General features: G+C 35.2%; 1 pseudogene; it reads right to left on the reverse strand.

The window, feature by feature from the left end:
- Positions 1-966: 966 nt before the first annotated feature.
- LOC131598133 (glutathione S-transferase T3-like) lies at positions 967-2191 on the reverse strand (annotated as a pseudogene).
- Positions 2192-20537: the final 18346 nt, after the last annotated feature.

A 20537-nucleotide genomic window follows, 5' to 3' on the forward strand; every position in this document is an offset into this window, starting at 1 on the left:
TCACTCCAGGAACAAATGCTTAGACACAAGCTAAGACTTTCTTAGAGTATCCTGACCACCACGTGATCACTCTAATTACAACTGCTTAGACACAAGCTAAGACTTCCTAGAGTATCCTGATCAACACTTGATCACTCTAGTTACTTACAAATTAATGTAATCAATTCTAAGAGTATTACAATGCTTCTGAAAAGCTATAATCACAACAGTGATATTTCTCTTAAAGTTTAAGCTTAATCTCACTAATATATTACAACAGCAATGTAGTGAGCTTTGATGAAGATGAAGTTTCTGAGCTTTGAGTTGAACAGCGTTTCAGCAAGTTAATCAGAATAAGTTCGTTCAGAATTGGTAACCTTGCTTATCATCAGAACTTCATATTTATAGGCACTTGAGAAGATGACCGTTGGGAGCATTTAATGCTTTGCATATTCCGTACAGCATTGCATTTAATGTTTCACTCTTTTGTCAACTACCTCGAGCCTTGTTCACGCTGTGTCTACTGATGTTGCCTTTAATAGCTTCTAACGTTCCTTTTGTCAGTCAGCATAGCCTGCCATCTTGTACTTGCTTCTGATCTGATGTTTGTGTATACAACGTTTGAATATCATCAGAGTCAAACAGCTTGGTGCAGAGCATCTTCTTGTCTTCTGACCTTGAAGTGCTTCTGAGCGAGATACCATGAGAACTTCAGTGCTTCTGCTTCTGATCTCAAGTTCTTCTGATGCTTCCATAGACCCATGTTCTGATTCTGCTTTGACCATCTTCTGATGTATTGCCAGACCATGTTCTGATGTTGCATGCTGAACCTTCTGAGTCAAAGCTTCTGAGCGCTGATTTGTGCATACTCTTTATATATTTCCTGAAAGGGAAATTGCAATGTATTAGAGTACCACATTATCTCACACAAAATTCATATCCTTGTTATCATCAAAACTAAGAATATTGATCAGAACAAATCTTGTTCTAACAGATCACATTGCACAATAAATCATGAGCTTGTAGTTGTCTTAAATTCATATTTGATGTATCCTTTGAGAGAATTTGTAGATCTTAGATCTTCAATCTTTCCTCTTTCATCTCATCCTTATTAATCTTTGCTTCAACCTTTTTTCTTTCAATCTCGTGTTTTTCACTCTCAATACGTGCATAGTCTTGTGCAAACACTGACATCAAATCAGTTTTCTTTTTGAATTCATCTTTGAAATTCATCATATTTAACATTAGGAGTAGACATTTCCACCATATTTTCTTTCTCCTTCCTTTTGGCTTCCTTTTGACTGATTGGACGATGTAATAGAGTAGGTGATAATAGATTGTATTTGTTGCTCGTTGGTGTCGGTGGGTTAGAAGACGAAGAATATGCTCCAGATGCTGAATTCTTTGTTCTTTTTGCAGAAGCTTCTGATGAACCTGTGAGCCATTTAGGTTCATCTTTCAACAATCTCAAAGCAGTCTCAAATGTAAACTTTTCACCTTCATCTTGAAAATAAATTCTATATGCAGCTTGCATGATATTGTACTCGGAGCTCCCAATTTTCTGTGTAGATAATGCTTGTTTGTAGCATCCAACAAACTTTTGAACAGATGGATTAATTTTGTGCCATTTACCTTTTAGTTCCATCGATTTCCTCTCTTTGTAATTCATGTCACAATGCTTGTTAAATGCTTCACCAATTCTCTTCCAGAAACTATCTCCTTTTTTATCAACCCCAACAATTGAATCCTTTGAAACGTTGAGCCATGATTGAATGAGAATTTCATCTTCTTTTGGTTGGAATCTTTGTTTAGGCGTATTCACAACCGGTGCAGATGCAACTTCTTCACCAAGGGTAGTATTTTCCAAGCTAACTTGATTGCACAATTGTGGTGTTTCATGTTCTTGATCATTTGATTGCACATCACTACTACCTATTTGAATAACATGAGGCATATTGGGGTTAGTTGGTTGAGATGAAAATTGTTGATATTGATATGAATATGGTGATGTATGATAGGAGTAATTTCCAATGGATGGATTATTTTGTGGATTTGGGATAAAAAGAGAGTTTTGAAATTTTGGATTATGGTGTGAATTTGGAATAAGAGGTAGATTTCCAAAATATGGATTGTTTTGTTGATTTGGGATACTAGGAGGACTTCCATCATTTTGTATAAAATTGGACCAAGTTTTATGTTGATTGGGATTCATTGTCAAATGAAATATATGTTGACAAAAATCTAAAATGAGATAAAATAAATTGGTTAAATTTAGACTAGATGTGAATGAGAAATTGAATATATTGAGAGTTAGATATTTATATTAATAATTAACATACCTATTTAAAAATTATAACTGTTGCAGTGATTTAAATTTGTTACCGTTGAAGTTGGTCTATTTTATTACTGTTGGCTTTAATTTATAGTAGTAGTTTAAAAAAAAATAAAAATAAAAGAGTCATTTAACATAAAGAGAGCGTGGTTTTGTTTGGATGTGTTTTAAATAAGGGAACAATATAGTGTGTTGAATACCCATTGTTTTATGACCCCATGTCTTAGGAAAAATTGAAGGAACGACAAAAAGAGAGCGATATTTATGCTCTTAGGAGATTTTTCTAGAACAGGGTCTTACATGTGCTTGTGTCCGAATCACATATATGTTTATTTTGTAGTTTCAGCTTATTAAACAGTAAACCTTCTTTATCATTCATGCTAAAATTGAGAGATTGATCATTTTTTTACCATGTCACCTTTAAGCTTCTTTGCTTGTGTGGATGCTTTATTTAAGTAAAATAAAATATTAATCATAAAAGGTAAATAACTCAAATAAAATTCAGATACACAAACAATTGGTACAATATGTACCAAAATCAACAACAGAAAAAACAAACACAAATAGATACAAAAATAAGAAGAAAAAGCTACAAGGATAGCTCAAGACGGCCGGACCACCAACACCGAATGAAAGACCACCATAGATTTTGAAGTCATTTTATGAAGATGCAAGAAGTCTCCATTATTTTACCAAAAACTCATTTTCAAGCAAACAAAATACTACTCTTCTCCATATATTTCATGTTTATTGAAGAACCAGAAAAAAAGTCTCATTTATGGTTCTCCAAATAGTCCAAACCACATCATGCCAGATTAAAAAAAAATAACTTCCACTAGACTCCTCCATGCAACATAAAGAAAGAAATCTCTCAAAGAGAATACTATGATCTCTTAGAAGAACTGTCTGTCAAATTTTAAAGAGAAGACTATGATCTTTTAGAAGAAGTGTATGTCATCCCAACCATCTAAAGAATTATATACTATACATTGCTAACTATGTCATAAGTGATAAACAAGTAAAAAGTCGACTTGACAAAAACACCACAAAAAGGATACAAAGTAAGACCAGTATCCACAATCACCTTTCTCTTGCATAAATTCTCTATAAAAAAGAACCTATCAAGAAAGAGCTTCCAATAGAAAACAATCACCTTAGAAGGTTCCTAACTGCCTCAAATGTAGGGAAAAAACCGTTTGCAAGTGGAGGAGAGTTAACTTGAAAAATTATAAGAAGTCAAAAGAGAATGATACCCAGAGGTCACCAAGAAAGTACCATCCCCTGTAAGTTTCCAAATCCATGTATCTCTATCCAAGGAAAAATATACGCCTTCCAATAATCGAGAGGTATTCAGTAACAACAGGTTCCTCATGAACAAAGAAAGACCTCTTCCACCTGAAGTTCCAAGCGAGGGTCTCATCCATCCACATACCTATCTTTCCCACACCCCCCTTAGGATAATAAATGATCATAAATAATCTAGGAAACCTATCCTTAAAAGGTGAATTCCCAACCCAAGGGTCAGTCTAAAAAGACGCATGAAACCATAATTCAACCTTCTTAGTAATATGAACCACAAACTAGTCAAAAGGATCTTATTGCTTATATCCAATAAGAGAAACTCCTTTCCACCAGGAAGAGGAATTGTGAAAATCCGAATCTCTACTATCCCTTAAATAAGAGACATTAGAGGCACCGTAATAGGTAAAAAGGATCAGAGGCATTCGAAATAAGACGTCGTCTCCATTTAGCTAGGATAACTAAGTTGAACAGAAGGAGATCTTTTACCCCTAAGCTACCTTTACTCTTATGCTTACACATATTGACCCAACTAATCCAAGAGATTTTCCACAAAACCTTATTTTAATATGAACTATTTTCATCCAAACCTTTACAGGAATTTTTCCGAAAAAATGGAAGAAAATAGGGATAACATTTAGCACAAAATTAAGTAGAACCACCCACCCCAAAGCTAACATACATGTGTTTTCAAGAATTAAGTCTCTTAGATAAAAAATTAACAAGGGGATCCCGGTAACTTCTCAGATCGAAACACCCCTTAACATAAAACCTCGAGTATTTAAAAGGAAGGGTCTCAATTCTACAATGAAGAAATTCACTAGCAGAATCCAAAAAGACAGTGTCCTTATTAACCCATATCAGGCTACTCTTAGAAAAATTCACCTAAAGACTAAAAGGTTGCTCAAAACTCCTAAAAATAGTCTTTATAGTCCAAAGGTCTCAATAGATGAATGTGCTAAGACAAGAGTATCATTTGCATATTGAAGATGAGAGACCACCAAATACGAGGTTCTTATCCAAAAATCAGTGAGAAGACCCAACTCAATGATGCTACTAATCAAACCAATTAACCTTCATCTATAAGTATGAAAAGGAGTATGTTGATTGGACCATATAAGTGATAGGAATTTTACAGGGGGTCTTAAGCGTTGACTTCATTGCTCCGACAAGGTTGGTTGCCATGCGTCCCCTTCATTATCCTCCGTCATACGCTCTTACCCATTTTTCCCGTGTAATATTGTCTATCCACTTTAAAGCCTCTATGTTTGTTCTTCGTATTTTGTCACAATAGTAATTAAATGTCGGTCGATCAACACATATCTTATACTGGAAAAATTAACAAAGATAAGTAGATAAAGAAAATGGTATAACTATTAGTGGTAAGTGTAAATATAGATTGTTACCCATGTTAACAATTTTTTGTGAAGTTCCTTGACTTTAATCTCACACATGAAGTTTTGTTAATGTGTCTAATGCAGTAAACATGTGAAGATGGAGGATATTTCTATCTTTTCCAATATGTCTTAAAGATTACCACGAGATGACCATGATCAAGTCATGAAATCAAAATTTTCGCGATTTAAACAAGAAGGATCAGAATGAGTGAAAGAGAAGAAGACATTTGATCTTGAAGGGCAACTTGCTAGATGGTGAGCATAAGCCAAGCCAAGAATATATGGCTTGGTTTATACCAATTTCATTTAGATATGTTGCCGCCATATAATTTTTAAATAACCTGCGTGTTGGAACAAGATTTGGTTCTGAACTCAATCAATAGTTTTGATGATAACAATACATATATTTTATATGAAACAATTTTGTACTCTAATAGTTTCTTGAGTGTGCAGATTCATTATTTTGATTAACTATGGATTACTATCTGAAAGATCATTATAATCAACGCTGACACACCTCAGAAGAACTATTTATCTATTTTTGAAGTAACATCAACAGTTCTGAAGAATGTTGAATGTTCATTAAAAAAGGATTATCAAGTGTTTCTAAAATAAACTACTCTTCCGTATTAGAAGTCAATATTTTGAAGCTCAAGATGTGTCGTTCAGATAAGCTGTCGCATTCAACTCTGAAGACTATATTCTGACACTAAAGAATCAAATTCTCTTGGGATGTTCACATTACTTGATCTCTTCCATACTCTCACTACCTCAGATCAAAAGTATATCTCTTAGAAGGGAAGATCATAAACTTGCGCTATAAGCTTAACGGTACAATAGTACACTATCTTCTCCACTACTGCAAGGACGTATGTACGACCCCAATTTTTGTATGCTCTCTATATCCAACGATCATATTTGAGCCTTCATGTCGGCTGGCAAGGAAAGCGACGTCTTGATTTTCTCAATGGTCTAATTTTTAGGACTATATATAGTGACACTCACCATTGAAGAAAAACTGTTAATTCACTGTTATTTGTTCAAATTACTGAAGCTGTTGCTCAAATATTATTTCATCAACTACAACTTCAACGTGAAAGCAAGTGAAAGAAATTAGAGAGATTATATTTTTCTAAAAATTCCATTGTGAGAAATCTATTCTAAGAAAATCTCTAGAAACACAAGAGCTGCTGCTCAGAATTTGTATTATCTTTTTTTCTTATAATTTGTTTCATTCTGCTTATTTAGAAGCATTTGTTGTAAACACTTTCTATTATAATTTGTTGAGATTTGTTTTTCTCAAGTGACTAGGTTGTTAGTCTGAATACTTGAGAGGGCTAAGATGTCTTTCTAGACTCTTAGAGGTTGGTTGTAATCTTTCAAGATTAGTGGATTAAGTCATTTTCTAAGGCAAAATCACCTTAGTAGGTGGACAAGATTAGCCCTTTCTAAAACGAACTTGCATAAATAAATAAAAAAGTCTTTTCTCTTTCTCATCTTGTTTATCTCATTTGATTTGGTGAATAGTTTCTCTAGAAAAAAAGTTTTTGAAAGCTCAATTCAAACCCCCATTTCTTGTGTTTTTCTCAACCTTCACCGCGTCAACATGACTTTATTCAACACAACCACATGTCCTACCCATGCTTTAAAAAAATTCCCCAGAATTACCCATCATAATTTCCATCACAACCTTCTTCTTCAACCAATCCATATCCAGACACATACCTCCAACCAACCCAATCACAACGCTCTTGTTACAAATAAATTCTGCAAATGCCAACACAGACCAACATACAACAAACATATCATCACACCTAATCCATGCTTCAAGACACATTCTATACCATTATGTTTCAACAACAAACTCCTTACACCCCAATTACTCAAACAAACTACTACTACCAATAATCACAATAACAAACCTCACTTCGGCCACCCCTTCAATACATTCCAATTCCTTAACCTAAATTCGACTACTCAAATCCTCAACCCCAACAACAAAACTTTAACACTTCATTCTCTCACACTCCAACATTATACACTCCAACATTATACCTTGCAAAACTTTTATTTCCCTTCAATTAAACAAACTAGACCAAACACCTTAACACGACCAACACCTTCGTAAAATGAATTTGACCTCACGGACGACCTACTTATCAATTCAACAAACCTTTTGCATTGATGATTTATATGGTATTGATATATTGGGCAACACATCACATCAAAGCCAACATCTATCTTCCACCTCTACTCCATCTTCTCCAAAACCCCAACCTAAAGAATTAGGCAAAAGGAAACGTATAAAAAACATATCAAATGTGGAACAGACAGTCATTTTAATCCTTAATCTGTATTTCATCTGTAAATATAAATTTCACCATTATTATCATTACTATTTTTTTATCTATAAAATTCATTTAATTTGATTAATTATTTTAAAATTAAATAATTAGAATAATTATTCTTTAAAAAAAGATAATAATTTTTTATTTCTTAAACATAATTAAATTAAGAATTTTATTATTAAAATATTTTTTATTATTATATTAATCAAAATAATTAAATATAAAAAAACGAAGAAAAAAAAAGTTGGATCATCCATTGATGAGAGTCAACTGCTAAGGACACCCTGGTCCAATAGTTGGCTTAGGATACTAAAGAGTAGGGCATATTTTGTTTAAACCAAGACATATTGAACAATTTTTTCAAAAAAAGATGGGACAAGGCAAGAAGTCCCAATTTATCGTTCTATTACTTCTCCAAGAGATTGATGTAGACAAATCACTTTCCAAGACTAAACAACTCTCATTATCAAAAAAGTTGGTTCTTAAAAATATCTCTATTATTTGGCAAGTCATTTTCTGAAAAACCTTTAAGTAGTTTCATTCACCATATTGCACTCAGTTTGATATGAGTAGTATAATGACAATGAGTGCTGTTAGCATGCATAGATCATTATGTATTTTTGAATCAAATTTTAGACATCAATTGTTATTACTCACTATTCAATATTCACCACTCAATACTCAATACTCAATACTGGATTAAAAACATAATCATGTGGCTTATGTAGGCTTATGCATGGTGCATAGGTAAATTCTTATGTATATTAGCCAAAGCCAATGACAATTATTTGATTAAATATTTTTTAAATTTATTTTAAGTTTTTTAGATTAAAGGAGTACGGATGCAAAATAAAATTATATGATTAACTAATTCAATCTTATCACTAACATTTTAAATTTTACAAACCATATTTATTAATCAATTTCATTAATCAATATTTATATTGTATTATTAAAATTAAAAATTATTTTTAATATATCAATATTTATTAACTAACCTAATCATTTCATTAACCAACATTTTACATTTCATTAATCAATTTTATTTTATTATTAAATTATTTTTAATATTTTAGTATTTATTTATTAATTTCCTCACTTTATTAATCAACTTTTTATATTTTATTAACCAATTTTCTTTTACCATTAAAAATTATTATTTCTAAATTGTTTTACCACACTGTTTAAAATACTGGGTAAATAAGAACTTATAAGATATTTATAACAATTAAAATATTAAAATATAATAAAATAATTTTTTTTTTCATTTTGATATGGTTAAACTGTCTTGTCTTGAGCTTCAAAAACTCTTGAAAAGGTTTTTGCTGAATCAATTACCAAAAGTCAACAATGAATATTTAAAATTCTTCTGTCTCATAGGTTTGAAAACATGGATGGATTTTATCTAGTTCAATGTTCAAGCTATATAATAGGCACTAATGTGGATAGACAATAGACACATTTAACATCAAAATTTGGACTATAATATACCAGGGACAATGCTAATTTGGGTCGTAAATATACAAAGAATTTAATATAGAAATTTTGTTTTGAAGATTATACCTTAATTGATTTTATTAATAAAAGCTTAGACTTTGTTTTTTAATCCACATATTTTTTATTTGAAAAAGATTTTTCACATTTTTTATTTTTAAATTTGTTAACACTTATGTTAGGGCACAAGCCAATCCATATTATTTTAAAGAGTCTTGTTAATCAGTGCCCCCAGGTTAAGCATTTCAAAAAAAAAAAGAATTTATAAAAAATTTAATATGTTAATTTTTAAGACATTAAATACGCAGATTACCGAGATAAATTTACTATTTTAAAGTCTTAACTATTGGTTAACATTTTCCTATTTTAAAATATAATATATGAAAATGAAGTCATATGAATTCGTAATTATTTTTTGATTTGTGTTTATTTTTAGCTGTCAATTACATAGTATTTTTTTTATGAGGATCTTCAATAATACATTAAGAGCCATAGTGTTTCAAGAGAATCTCCCATGATTCTAGTTTGGAATGTGAGGGGGTTCAACAAATGGGGAAGGTAAGATAGATAAGCTCCCGTCTCTTAGACCTAGAGCTGTCAAAATGGCCGAAGCCTATGGGCCGGCCCATTTGGCCCGAAATATTTTAGGGTCTGAGCCTCATTTTTTGAGCCCATTTATATCCGGACCTTTTTTAGTCCGGCCCTAAAAAGTCCTAAAAAATATGGGCCGGCCCGTATGGGCCATGGGTAGCCCACCGGCCCGAAAAAATTAAATATTTTTAATATAATTAAAATTTATCCTTTCCTAATTATAATTATTATAAAAATTTATAACTTTTTCTTGTTATAATTATCATAAAATTATAATTGTCATGAATATTTATAACTTAAAATTTGTTGGAACAAGTTATTTAATTATTTGTGCTACATTATATAATTTGTGATGTATTTTGGATAGTTTAAATTAAGTTAATGTGTTGTTTTACATTTTAATTATTAACTTATATGGATTATTTAAAAATTATAATTTTGGATATAAAATTATATATATATATATATATATATATATATATATATATATATATATATATATATATATATATATATAATGTTTTCTTGCATGCAATTATATGGTTACTTACAAAAATAAGGAAAAAATTTTAATTTTTTATAGAAATGGGCCCGTTTAGGGCCGAAGCCCATTTAGGGCTGGGTAGCCCGCAGCCCAGACAGGGCCGAGCCTGGGTAGTAAAATTAGAGCCCATTTAAAAATGGGTTTTTTGGGCCTGATCGGTCACCATTTCTAGTAAGTTTCCACACCTTTTTCCGATCAAAAGTTGTAATCTTGGTAATACAAAGTGGCATTGTTTTAAGTTTTTATATAAGTTCCTTAGTTTTTCGGTTGTTTGAGCTTTTACATTATTAGTGTGTTTAAGCTTCATAAAAATGCCATTTTATGCGTTGGTTGTTAGTATGTTGTTGGCCAGGTTAATCCCGAGAAAGATGGCACTCCGAGGCGAGAAAAAGGAGCTGAAAGAGCTAAAGAAGAGGCCAACACGGGCACCCGTGTGCACCCACACGGCCGTGTCAAAAGCTGCCTGGAAAGTGGATTCTGGAGAGCAAAACAGAGGTTTTACACGGGCACCCGTGTTCCTGCACACGGCCCGTGTGGAAAAGTGCCCAGAAAGTGAATTTTGAGGTGAGGGCCAGATGGACAACACGGGCACCCGTGTTCCTGCACACGGCCCGTGTTGTTGAGCGCGGGCAGATGTTCTAATTTTGATATTTTGGAAACCTTGGGCCTCATTAAGGGTATTTCGGTCATTCCGGATACGGAGTGAGTGAAGCAACACTACTAAAACCTAACAGGAATAGAAGAGAGGCATCTTGGATCATCGAGCAGAGAGAATTACAGAGAAAGAAGAGTCAAGGGTTTTGGAAGAAGATCTTCAAGAGCACTGGCGATTGGAGATCATATCAACCACTAATTTCTTGTAATGACTTCAATTACTCTTGTTGTTTTCTTTATCATTATGAGTAGCTAAACAACACTATGCTAGGGGTGATGTCCCTGAATCTTTTTATGTGATGAATTGTCACAACCGTTGTTGATGAATTTGATGTTTAATTATAAATTGAGTTTTTGATTCATTGTTCTTAATGCTTTATTATATTGGAAAGTATCTTATCGTTCTATGGTTAGGGTTTGGCGTGACAAACCTCCCTAATGCTTGTGAATCAAAACACTTCCGGCAAATCGCTTAGGAATAAGGATTGCACTTTAGTGATCATTCATTCTAGACTCTAATGCATAAAAGACCTAATACTAAATTCAGTTATTGAGGAATTGAGATTGTCTAATTAGTGTTAAGGGGTTCTTCACTAAGGAATTAGGGAGAACTATTTATAGAATTGATACACAGTTATAATTAAATCATCTCATGAACACGGTGGTTTCAAGGAGTTACATAGGATTCATACATCTACCTTAGCATATCTGCTCATATTTGCACCAAGCTATCTTTTATTTAGTGTTTTATTTATTTCTAGTAATTCTAATTAATCAAACAAACCAAAACAACCCCCATGATATTTTTGTTCAATTGAATCATTGTGAAACTTGTAGTTTACACGCAGTCCGCGAGTTCGATACTGGGTATTTACCCTTCTTTACTACTACATCGAGGAAATAGTACACTTGCTATAATTTCCCGATCAAGTTTTTGGCGCCGTTGCCGGGGACTGCCAAACTATAAGCCGAACTCTAAGTCAATTGAAATTTTGTTGCTCTGCGACCAAAATTTTATTTTTATCTGTTATTTTAATTTCGTTGCAGTCTTGTATCTGTTCTAACTGTTGTCTAACTGTTTATGCGAGGTCAGACCTCAGCTAAATTTTCTTTTGACACAGAACCAGAAAGAGCTCTGCACGAGAGACGCCGCAAGGCAAGACTTGAAAGACTGGCAGCACCAAGTGCAAGTCTTAGTGTTCCACATCAGGAAAGCGACGACGAAGTGTCTGTGCACTCGAAGCACAGCGACTCGGACTTTGACAGGGAGATAGTTCAGGAACCAGTTAACATGGCTGGAAATCAACCCCCTGCAGAAAGATTGTTAGGGGACTATGGAGGGGCAAATGCTCACCCCAACCGGATGACTATTGTTAATCAACCTGTGAATGTGGCACATTTTCAATTGCATCCATCCACCATTCGCCAGTTAGAGAGCAAGCCGTTCTCCGGGAGAATTAACGAGGATGCAAATAAGCATCTTCAGAGATTTCTCACTACGACAACTTCATTGAAGATCGAAGGTCATTCAGAGGAGGCTAAGAGACTTGTTATGTTCCCGTTTACACTTACTGATGACGCAGAGGAGTGGTTTTACTCACTTCCGGCTGCAAGTATCACGACATGGCAAGAGATGGAAACGGCATTCCTCAATGAATATTTTCCTGCGTCGGTGTTTATCCGAAAAAGATATGACATTGTCAATTTCAAACAAAAAGAGGGGGAATCATTGGGGGATGCATACAAGAGGTTCAAAAGGTGTTTGACTGCATGTCCTACTCATAACATGGACGCTACCGAGCAAATGCAGAATTTTGTGAATGGGTTGCGACTCAAGACAAAGCAGCTTATTGATACCGCTGCTGGTGGTTCAACAAATTTTGCTACAGCCACAGTTATGAAAAGGATCATAGAGGCAATTGCTGCTAACGAGCATCTTGAGTTGTATGATCGAACCATGAACCAACCGGAGGGTAAAATTGATTTGAAATTGCCAGAGCAGGTTGTTAAGATGGAGGATCAGATTGCTGCAGAGGTAGAGAGAAGGTTAAAAAAGATGAATATTGGAACTCAGACAGTAGCACAGGTAGAACCAGTTAAAGCGGTTCTTTGTGAAATATGTGGTGGACCGCACTTTGCTATGCATTGTGTAGCAACTCAAGAACAGGTTGAGCAAATTCATATGTTGAGGCAAAACAATCCTTATGCCAACACATATAATCCGGGGTGGAAAAATCATCCGAATTTCTCATGGAAAGACCAGCAAGGAAACGTCCAGAAGCAGGTTCAAGGACAACAACCATATCAGCCTCAGACTCAACAATACCAACCACAGGGACAACAATATCGTCCGCAACAACAATTCCAACATCATCCTCAACAATTTCAACAACAGGTACCAAAGAAAGAAGATTGGGAGATCGCTCTTGAAAAAGTGGCAACCCAAAACTCTCAGTTTCAGGAAGAGACAAGAGCCAACCTCAGGAACACCACGGCTTCAATTAAAAATCTTGAAGTTCAAATGGGTCAAATAGCACAACATCTCACTTTACAGCCACAAGGAAACTTTCCGAGCGAAACTGTGAAAGATCAGAAAAATCTGGAGAAGATCAATGCTGTTTCAACAAGAAGTAAAAAGGTGTTAGAATCGGAAAAAGAAAAAGAAGAGATAGATGACCCTATGGTGATAGATGTAGATTTGGAAATAAGAGAGAACCCAAGAGAGCCAGAAGTGGTGATACCACCAGTTAAACCACCTGAAGAAAAAAATAAGAAAAAGGCTGAACCGGCGATCAAACTACCTTTCCCTTCCAGAGTGACAAAGAAGGATTCAAAAGACAAAGACTTTGAGAAATTTACTGAATTGTTCAAAAAGCTAGAGGTGAATTTACCCTTCTTCGAAGCACTTGAGCACATGCCATTGTATAAGAAATTTCTGAAGGAGGTAATGACAAAGAAGAGATCAGTGGAAGGAGAACAAAAGATTGCAACTGAGAAGTGCGGTTTAGTCTCGTCAGTAAGGAAGATCCCAACCAAGAGGAAAGACCCTGGAGCTGTGGCGATACCATGCACTATCAAGAATCGAATGTTCAAAAAGGCACTCATTGATTCTGGTTCCAGTGTGAGTTTAATGCCACTATCTATTTTCAAAAAGCTTGAATTGGGAGAGGTTAAGGAAAGTAAGAAAAAGTTAAGGTTCGCTGATCACACCACCAAGAAATCTTATGGGGTAGCTGAAGATGTACTAGTGGAGGTTGACAAATTTGTATTCCCTGTTGACTTCCACATCATGGACATTCCGGAAGACGAAGAAACACCTATCCTTCTTGGGAGACCCTTTTTGTTGACAGGCCGCTGCAACTTTGACATTGAAAAAGGGACACTAACGCTAAAATCATTTGATGAAGAAGTAACCTTGAAGATGTTAGGAGTTAAGAAACATAGGACAGGTGTAAATGATCAAACTTTTGTGGATATGGCGGAAAGTGAAAAAAAAGACAAAAGGCCTGAACAGCTCCAAGAAAAAGTCTCAAGCATAACCTCTCGGGTGGAAACAACTCAGGGAGCTATCAAAAATCCCAAGAAGGCTAAGGAAGTCAAGAAGAATGCGGGAAGTGAGTTGAAGAGAAAAGTGGTCTATGCTTATCATCTTCATGAGTTCTTGGGTGAGAAAGTAACAAGCAACAAAGTTTGGAAAAGGAAATACCCTCCATAATAAAGGGTAATGGACCGTCGAGCCATGCGACGTTAAACGCAGCGCTCCGTGGGAGGCAACCCACGTTTGTTTCCGTTAACTTTCATTTTCTTTGTTTTATTTCGTTTCCTTTGTAGGTGGTAGAGTTTGGACCGGTAGGCGCTCTCCGCACCGAGCAAACACGACAGGGTGTTGAGTTGTTCAGGCAAGGAGCTGTGATGGATGATGTCCAGGAGATGATGCGGCGCCTCATGTTGCAATTTCCTCAGGATCCTCCTCCTCCACCGCCTTATCAGTGAGATTGGTAATCTCCGTCACACTAGAATTAAAACATTGAGACAATGTTTAGTTCAAGTGTGGGGGAGGATTTATTTTGCTTTGCTTTCTGTTTCTTTTTGAATTCATAGTTTAGTTTGTTTAATTTGAAATTTTTTTTTTTTTTTTCTTTTGTCTTCTGTTTTTATGTTTATTTCAAGTTTGCAGTGCTGCCATTGTGTTACCTGGTTGGATACAAGTCGGAAGGGGGCGAATGACTAGATAGTGGTTGAACAACACAACTCACACTTAATCTCTACAGGCACCACAGAAGTTGACACAACAAAGAAAAGAAGGTAGGACGCAAGGAAGCACACTGAACCAAGAAAGAGTATGGTGAACTTTTGATGAAAGGAAATGGCAAAACACTTAGAGTACGTTGAAGCATGCAAGCCTAACCGACCCGGTGAGACATCAGAGCCAAATGCATAACATCCATATGAGAGTCAAGTTCAGGTATGGCACTATTCACTTTGATTTTGCGTATTTTCTCATAACACAAGCACACTATGAAAGCGCACACTGAGGCAAGTTTTTTGTTTTAACCCCGAGCCTTTTTAACCATCCCGTTTGCATGTTATCCATTGTTAACCCCCTTTGAGCCGTAATTTTTATTTTTGTTCATCGTGTTATTTTTCCACCACTTGCCTTCTCATTGTTTGTATCATTGCTCGGCATTCATAATAGATCACTCGAAAGACATAAAAAGATCTAAGTGTGGGGTTGTAAACCATTGAAGAGTGGAACAAGAAAAGAGTACAAGAAAAGAAAAAATTTTGAATATAGATCTTATGAAAACAAAAAGAAAAAAAAAAGAGAAGAGAAAAAGAATAATGCATGTACCCTTGTCCATTTTTAGCTAAAGAAGGTTTAAACCCCATTCTTAAGATACAGATCAAAATGAGTGAAGAAGTGAAACCTATGTGATGCCGAGCACTTAAAACCAATCGTTATCCCATTCCTTGTTAACCCACCAAACCTAAGCCACGTTACAACCCGAAGACCTCATAAAGTGTGTGTGATCCTTGTGTGTAGTGATTTGAGAATTTATTCAAAGTTAAAAGTAATATGCATGCCTTGATACTATGAGTGTAAACACCGTAACCCGGAGAGATTTTGTGAGAATGTGAAAAGCTTGCAGGTGATAGACGTGCTCGAAGGTGGGAATGCCATGGATAGTCGGAAGAAGGGAACCTTACACTTGATTGCTAAGTGTAGGAACCTTGCGAAAAACCTGGTTGTGTTGTGGAGAAAAGAATCTTGTCGGTGACCTTTTGTTTTGACTCGATACATCACTTGAGCATTGTAGTGTCTGTGATTTTAATGGAACTTGGCTATATTGGATGACAACGATTTAGGCGTAAAACCAACTTGATAATAGGAGGAGATTATGGAAACAGTTGGCAGATATTCACAGGCAGCAATAAGGATCATGGTTTTTGATGGGTGATTTCAACAATGTGTTGAGGTGTACTGGCATAATAGGAGGCAAGAATGTTACAGAAATGAATACAAATATCTTAATAATCTGATGGATGAAGCAGGCTTACATGAGATGGATAGTATGGGTGAACACTTCACTTGGGCAAACCATCAGAGTGAAAATGCAATCTATTCTAGAATAGACAGGTTGATTGAGAAAATAGATTGGCTTTAGTAACACATGGAATGTACACTCACTGTAATGCAACCAAGTGTTTCTGACCATGCCTTCCTTTGTTTAAAACAAGATTTTTATGATAGAAGTATCAGGAGGAAGAATTTCAAGTTTCTTAACAGCATTGTAGACAAGGATGATTTTGTGTCAAAGGTGAACAAAAGCTGGAGGGACCCCTATTATGGGAAACCAATGGCTGTTATTTGGAAGAAATTAAGTAGGATGCATCCTGTTATTAAGAAGATGACACAACCCCTATAAGATATTCACAATAAAATTTCAAAAACTCGAGAGGAACTTAGTCGTGCACATGCGACTCTTTAGTAAGATAGGATGAGCCTAGTTACAATTAACAAAGTCAGAAGTTGCAGTGAGGAGTTAATTGGCTGGCAAGAAATAGAGAAGAAAAACTTGAGGCAAAGATCTATGCTAAACTGGCTTAGGTTAGGCGATGGAAATAACAAGTATTTCCATCCTTCAATTAAAGCTAGACAAAATTCGAACGACATACATGCACTTCAGAAGGAGGATGGGAGTGTAATAAGTAATCAAGTTGATATTGAGGCAGAGGTTATTGGTTTCTATCAGAAATTGATGGTCACTACAGGTAATAACATGGATGATGTAGATATTTCACTAATGAGCAAAGGGCCTAAACTCAACAATGAGCAAAAAGACACCTTAATTTCCCCTGTCACTGAAAAAGAGGTTGTTGCTGCCTTGAACAATATAGATGACACGAAATCCCCTAGGGTAGATGGCTACGGATCATATTTTTTCATAAAAAGCTTAGAATATTTTTAAAGGAGATGCTCTAAAGGCAGTTGAAGATTTCTTTGTTAATAACAATCTTTTTAAAGCATCCAACTGTACCCTGGTTATCTTGATTTCTAAAAGCAAAGAAGGATAAATGATCAAAGACTACCAACCTATCTCGTCTGCAGCACCATATACAAAGTCATATAAATAATTATCACAAAAAGGATGGGACAAGTGCTGAATTGCATAGTAGATAGGAATCAAGCCGCTTTCGTTCCCGTGTAGAGTATACCCAACCACATTCTCCTCACTTATGAGCTAATAAAGGGGTATAGTTAGCGTGGGGGAAATCCAAGATGCATAGTTCAAATGGATATTCAGAAAGCGTGTGATATTTTCAATTTGATGGCCATGGAGAAAGTCCTCATGGAGATCGGTTTCCTTCAAAATTTTGTTAGCTGGGTCATGTTGGCTGTGACCTCTGTGTCATATCGGTTCAACATTAATGGCAGTTATACCACTGTTATGGAGGCTAAACGGGGTTTGTGTCAGGGGGATCCCATGTCTCCCCTTTTGTTTGTCATAATGATGGAATATTTAAATAGGTGCCTCAAGCGTTTGAAAGATAATCCAAACTTTAACTTTCATTCAAAGTTTGAAAAATAGAACATCACAAATTTGTGCTTCACGGATGATCTATTGTTGTTTTTAAGGGGTGATCTCGAATAAGTTTAGCTCATGATTAATGCGTTTATGGTTTTTTCAAACTCCACAGGCTTTGGAGTACATCTTGCAAAGTGTTTAATTTTAGGTGGTGTTAAGAATTTATTTTTTCAATATATCCGGTACTGTGTCTCATAACAAGATGGCGGTTGTTTACTCAAACTTGGTACTATTCTCAAGTCTATGAGAACATGGAACTCTTGTTCTGGTGTAGTGAAAGAGACAATCAAAGGGGTTGTGTGCTATGGAGATATATCAACCTAAGTGGTTGATCGGTATTTTGTTGAAGTTTCATCCAAATCACATAGGATTAGCATTTCCGAAGTTATTTTGGAGCAAGAAGGAGTTGATAATCCTATTAGGGACCAAAGGATCATGGTTCTTAAGAAAGGATTGAAGGACATCCTTGGGTCTTGAAGATTTTGGGAAAATCAAACTTATCTTGGACAATCTGTTTATGGTATGATGATCAGTCAATACTCTGGTTGTTGTAGTCTGTTCCAGATACCTGTTAGAGGGAATCTCCTCTTCAGGTGCATAAGGATGGCGTTCAACATCTCAAAGTCATTTAGAAGATCTAAACATGGTGCTTTTGATTTGAGGTTTATTGAGATGTATAATATGCATGTTGCTGCAAGTATTTATGATCTGGTCCGGAAGGTTGATCAGTTGTTGGTGTATAGGTCTCTTGAGTTCCCTTCAAGAGATGTGTCTGGATTACTATGGGTATTATCTTAAAAGCCATAATGAATGATAAAATACATATGTTCGAGATTAATGTCTAAGCTGATGTTGGAACATCATATCAAGAGTTTGCTTCTTTAGAAAAGGAAGTTGTTCTGAAGATCATGGTGGAGTATGAAATCCAGTCACTATCCTAATATGGCATGATCCGTAGTATGATTAGCTATCATGACTATTTGGAATGATGAAGAATCCATTTGTGCTAAGTAATATGCAGAAGAAGATTGTCATACCTAACGCTCCACCTAGTGTGAGGAGGTAGTATTATTAGCTGACTGTATCTCTCAAAGAAGTCGTGAAGATAGGAACTTGAGAAAATATTCCTCTAATGAAGATATGCATATGATTGATTGCAAATACTTTGACGGGATCTGAGTATTTGTCTGAGGAGTGTGTAAAGTCTACTTCATGTGATTTCTACTTGTATTCTAGAGTTCATCATCAGTAGGAGCTTTCTTTATCCAAGACATGGGGAGTTAAGTCCTGTACATGGATTATTACCTCAATATTTTTGTCCTTGAAGTCTTGTGTGCTAGTCAAGCTTGTGGAGATGATGTATCTCATGTAAGATTATAATGTCAGACTACATGTCTTGACATAAGGACTACCAAGGTTTGTGTACTTATTATTGTTGTGATCTTAGAAGGACATGTATGATTCTAGTCATAAGAAGCTGGTTGATTGAATCATGAGTGCACCTGTCTCTGTGGAACACTTTGAGGGACAACATTATGCAGAAGAGAATTTATTTTTCTCTCCTACTTGAGGCATAAATAAGTAAGGGTTAGCTTGTAGCATGAGAAATCTCACACATGATATCTTATTCCTTTGGGCTATGTCACAGATTCTGACTGAGTATAGAATAGTGATCAGTAGAAGGCACTATATTTTACTCCAGGTCATGTGATGGCTTTGTGAACCACCTACTACTTGACTGGATATGGCTTGAGAAAAGAGACAATGTCTGAAAAGATGCCAGAACATTGTTAAGGACTTGGGTCTCTCAATGCTAGCAAAGGAATATTATGGACGGTGTGTCATACCCCAAAATTTGCCCATACTATTTCTCTTGTTCAAATTCAAATCAAGGTACAAAGCTCCAAGACACACTCTCCTAAACAAAGATCAGAGAATTAGGGTTTTGTTATTCTGAGGGAAAATCAATGAACCAAAGGCTCCAAGTATCCCACATGGTCTATGATACCCCACACTACCTCCATGAACAATTTCAAGTCTTAATTCAAAAGATTGATCACTCAATTGTTCAGAAAGTCAACAGTCGACTAGGTTGACCTAAAAGTCAACTGTGGTCAAAGTATAGTCAAAACTCCTGATTTTTTGTCAAGATCCTCATATTGAAGTATCATTCACCATTTAATCAATAACTGATCATGGTTCATCAAGGAAAGATCAAAAATCAACAATTCAAAAAGTTTCCAAATTAGGGTTTTCATAGGAGAAAGTCAACTAAACTTTGACCAGCCATAACTCTTACATGGAACATCAGAAATTTTCCATCCAAAACTTATTTTGAAGGAAATTTGATTCTCTACAATTTTGTGTCTCACAAGACAAGGCTAAAAATGCTTCATTTGGGAGATATGGACCAAAACATTATAGGTCCTTTTCAAAAGTCAACGAAAAGTCATTTTGTTTAAAAGAACACACAAGGAGCATGGAAGATTATTTTGACATGGTACGAAAAACACTGGTTAGAGGATTCTTCAAGGTTTCTAAAAAGTCCTAGAACTCCTCCATACCTCAAAAATTGAGGGAGATAGGCCTTGTCAAAGTTGGGCAAATTTAAGAAGGAAAATGTGAAGAAAAATAAATATTTTTGCAAATGGGCCCAAGTTTTTTGATCCAATCTTGATCCTCAAGTATCTAAGAGTCCAAAATCCCTTTGCCACGAAAATATATGATTTATTTGATTTATTTTGATTTTTTATTTCAATTAAAAAGAATTAAAATCATGTAAATTAAAGGAAAATCAAATATTTGGTAAAG

Source organism: Vicia villosa, linkage group LG4, assembly GCF_029867415.1.
Source record: "Vicia villosa cultivar HV-30 ecotype Madison, WI linkage group LG4, Vvil1.0, whole genome shotgun sequence".
Classification (NCBI taxonomy): Eukaryota; Viridiplantae; Streptophyta; class Magnoliopsida; order Fabales; family Fabaceae; genus Vicia; species Vicia villosa.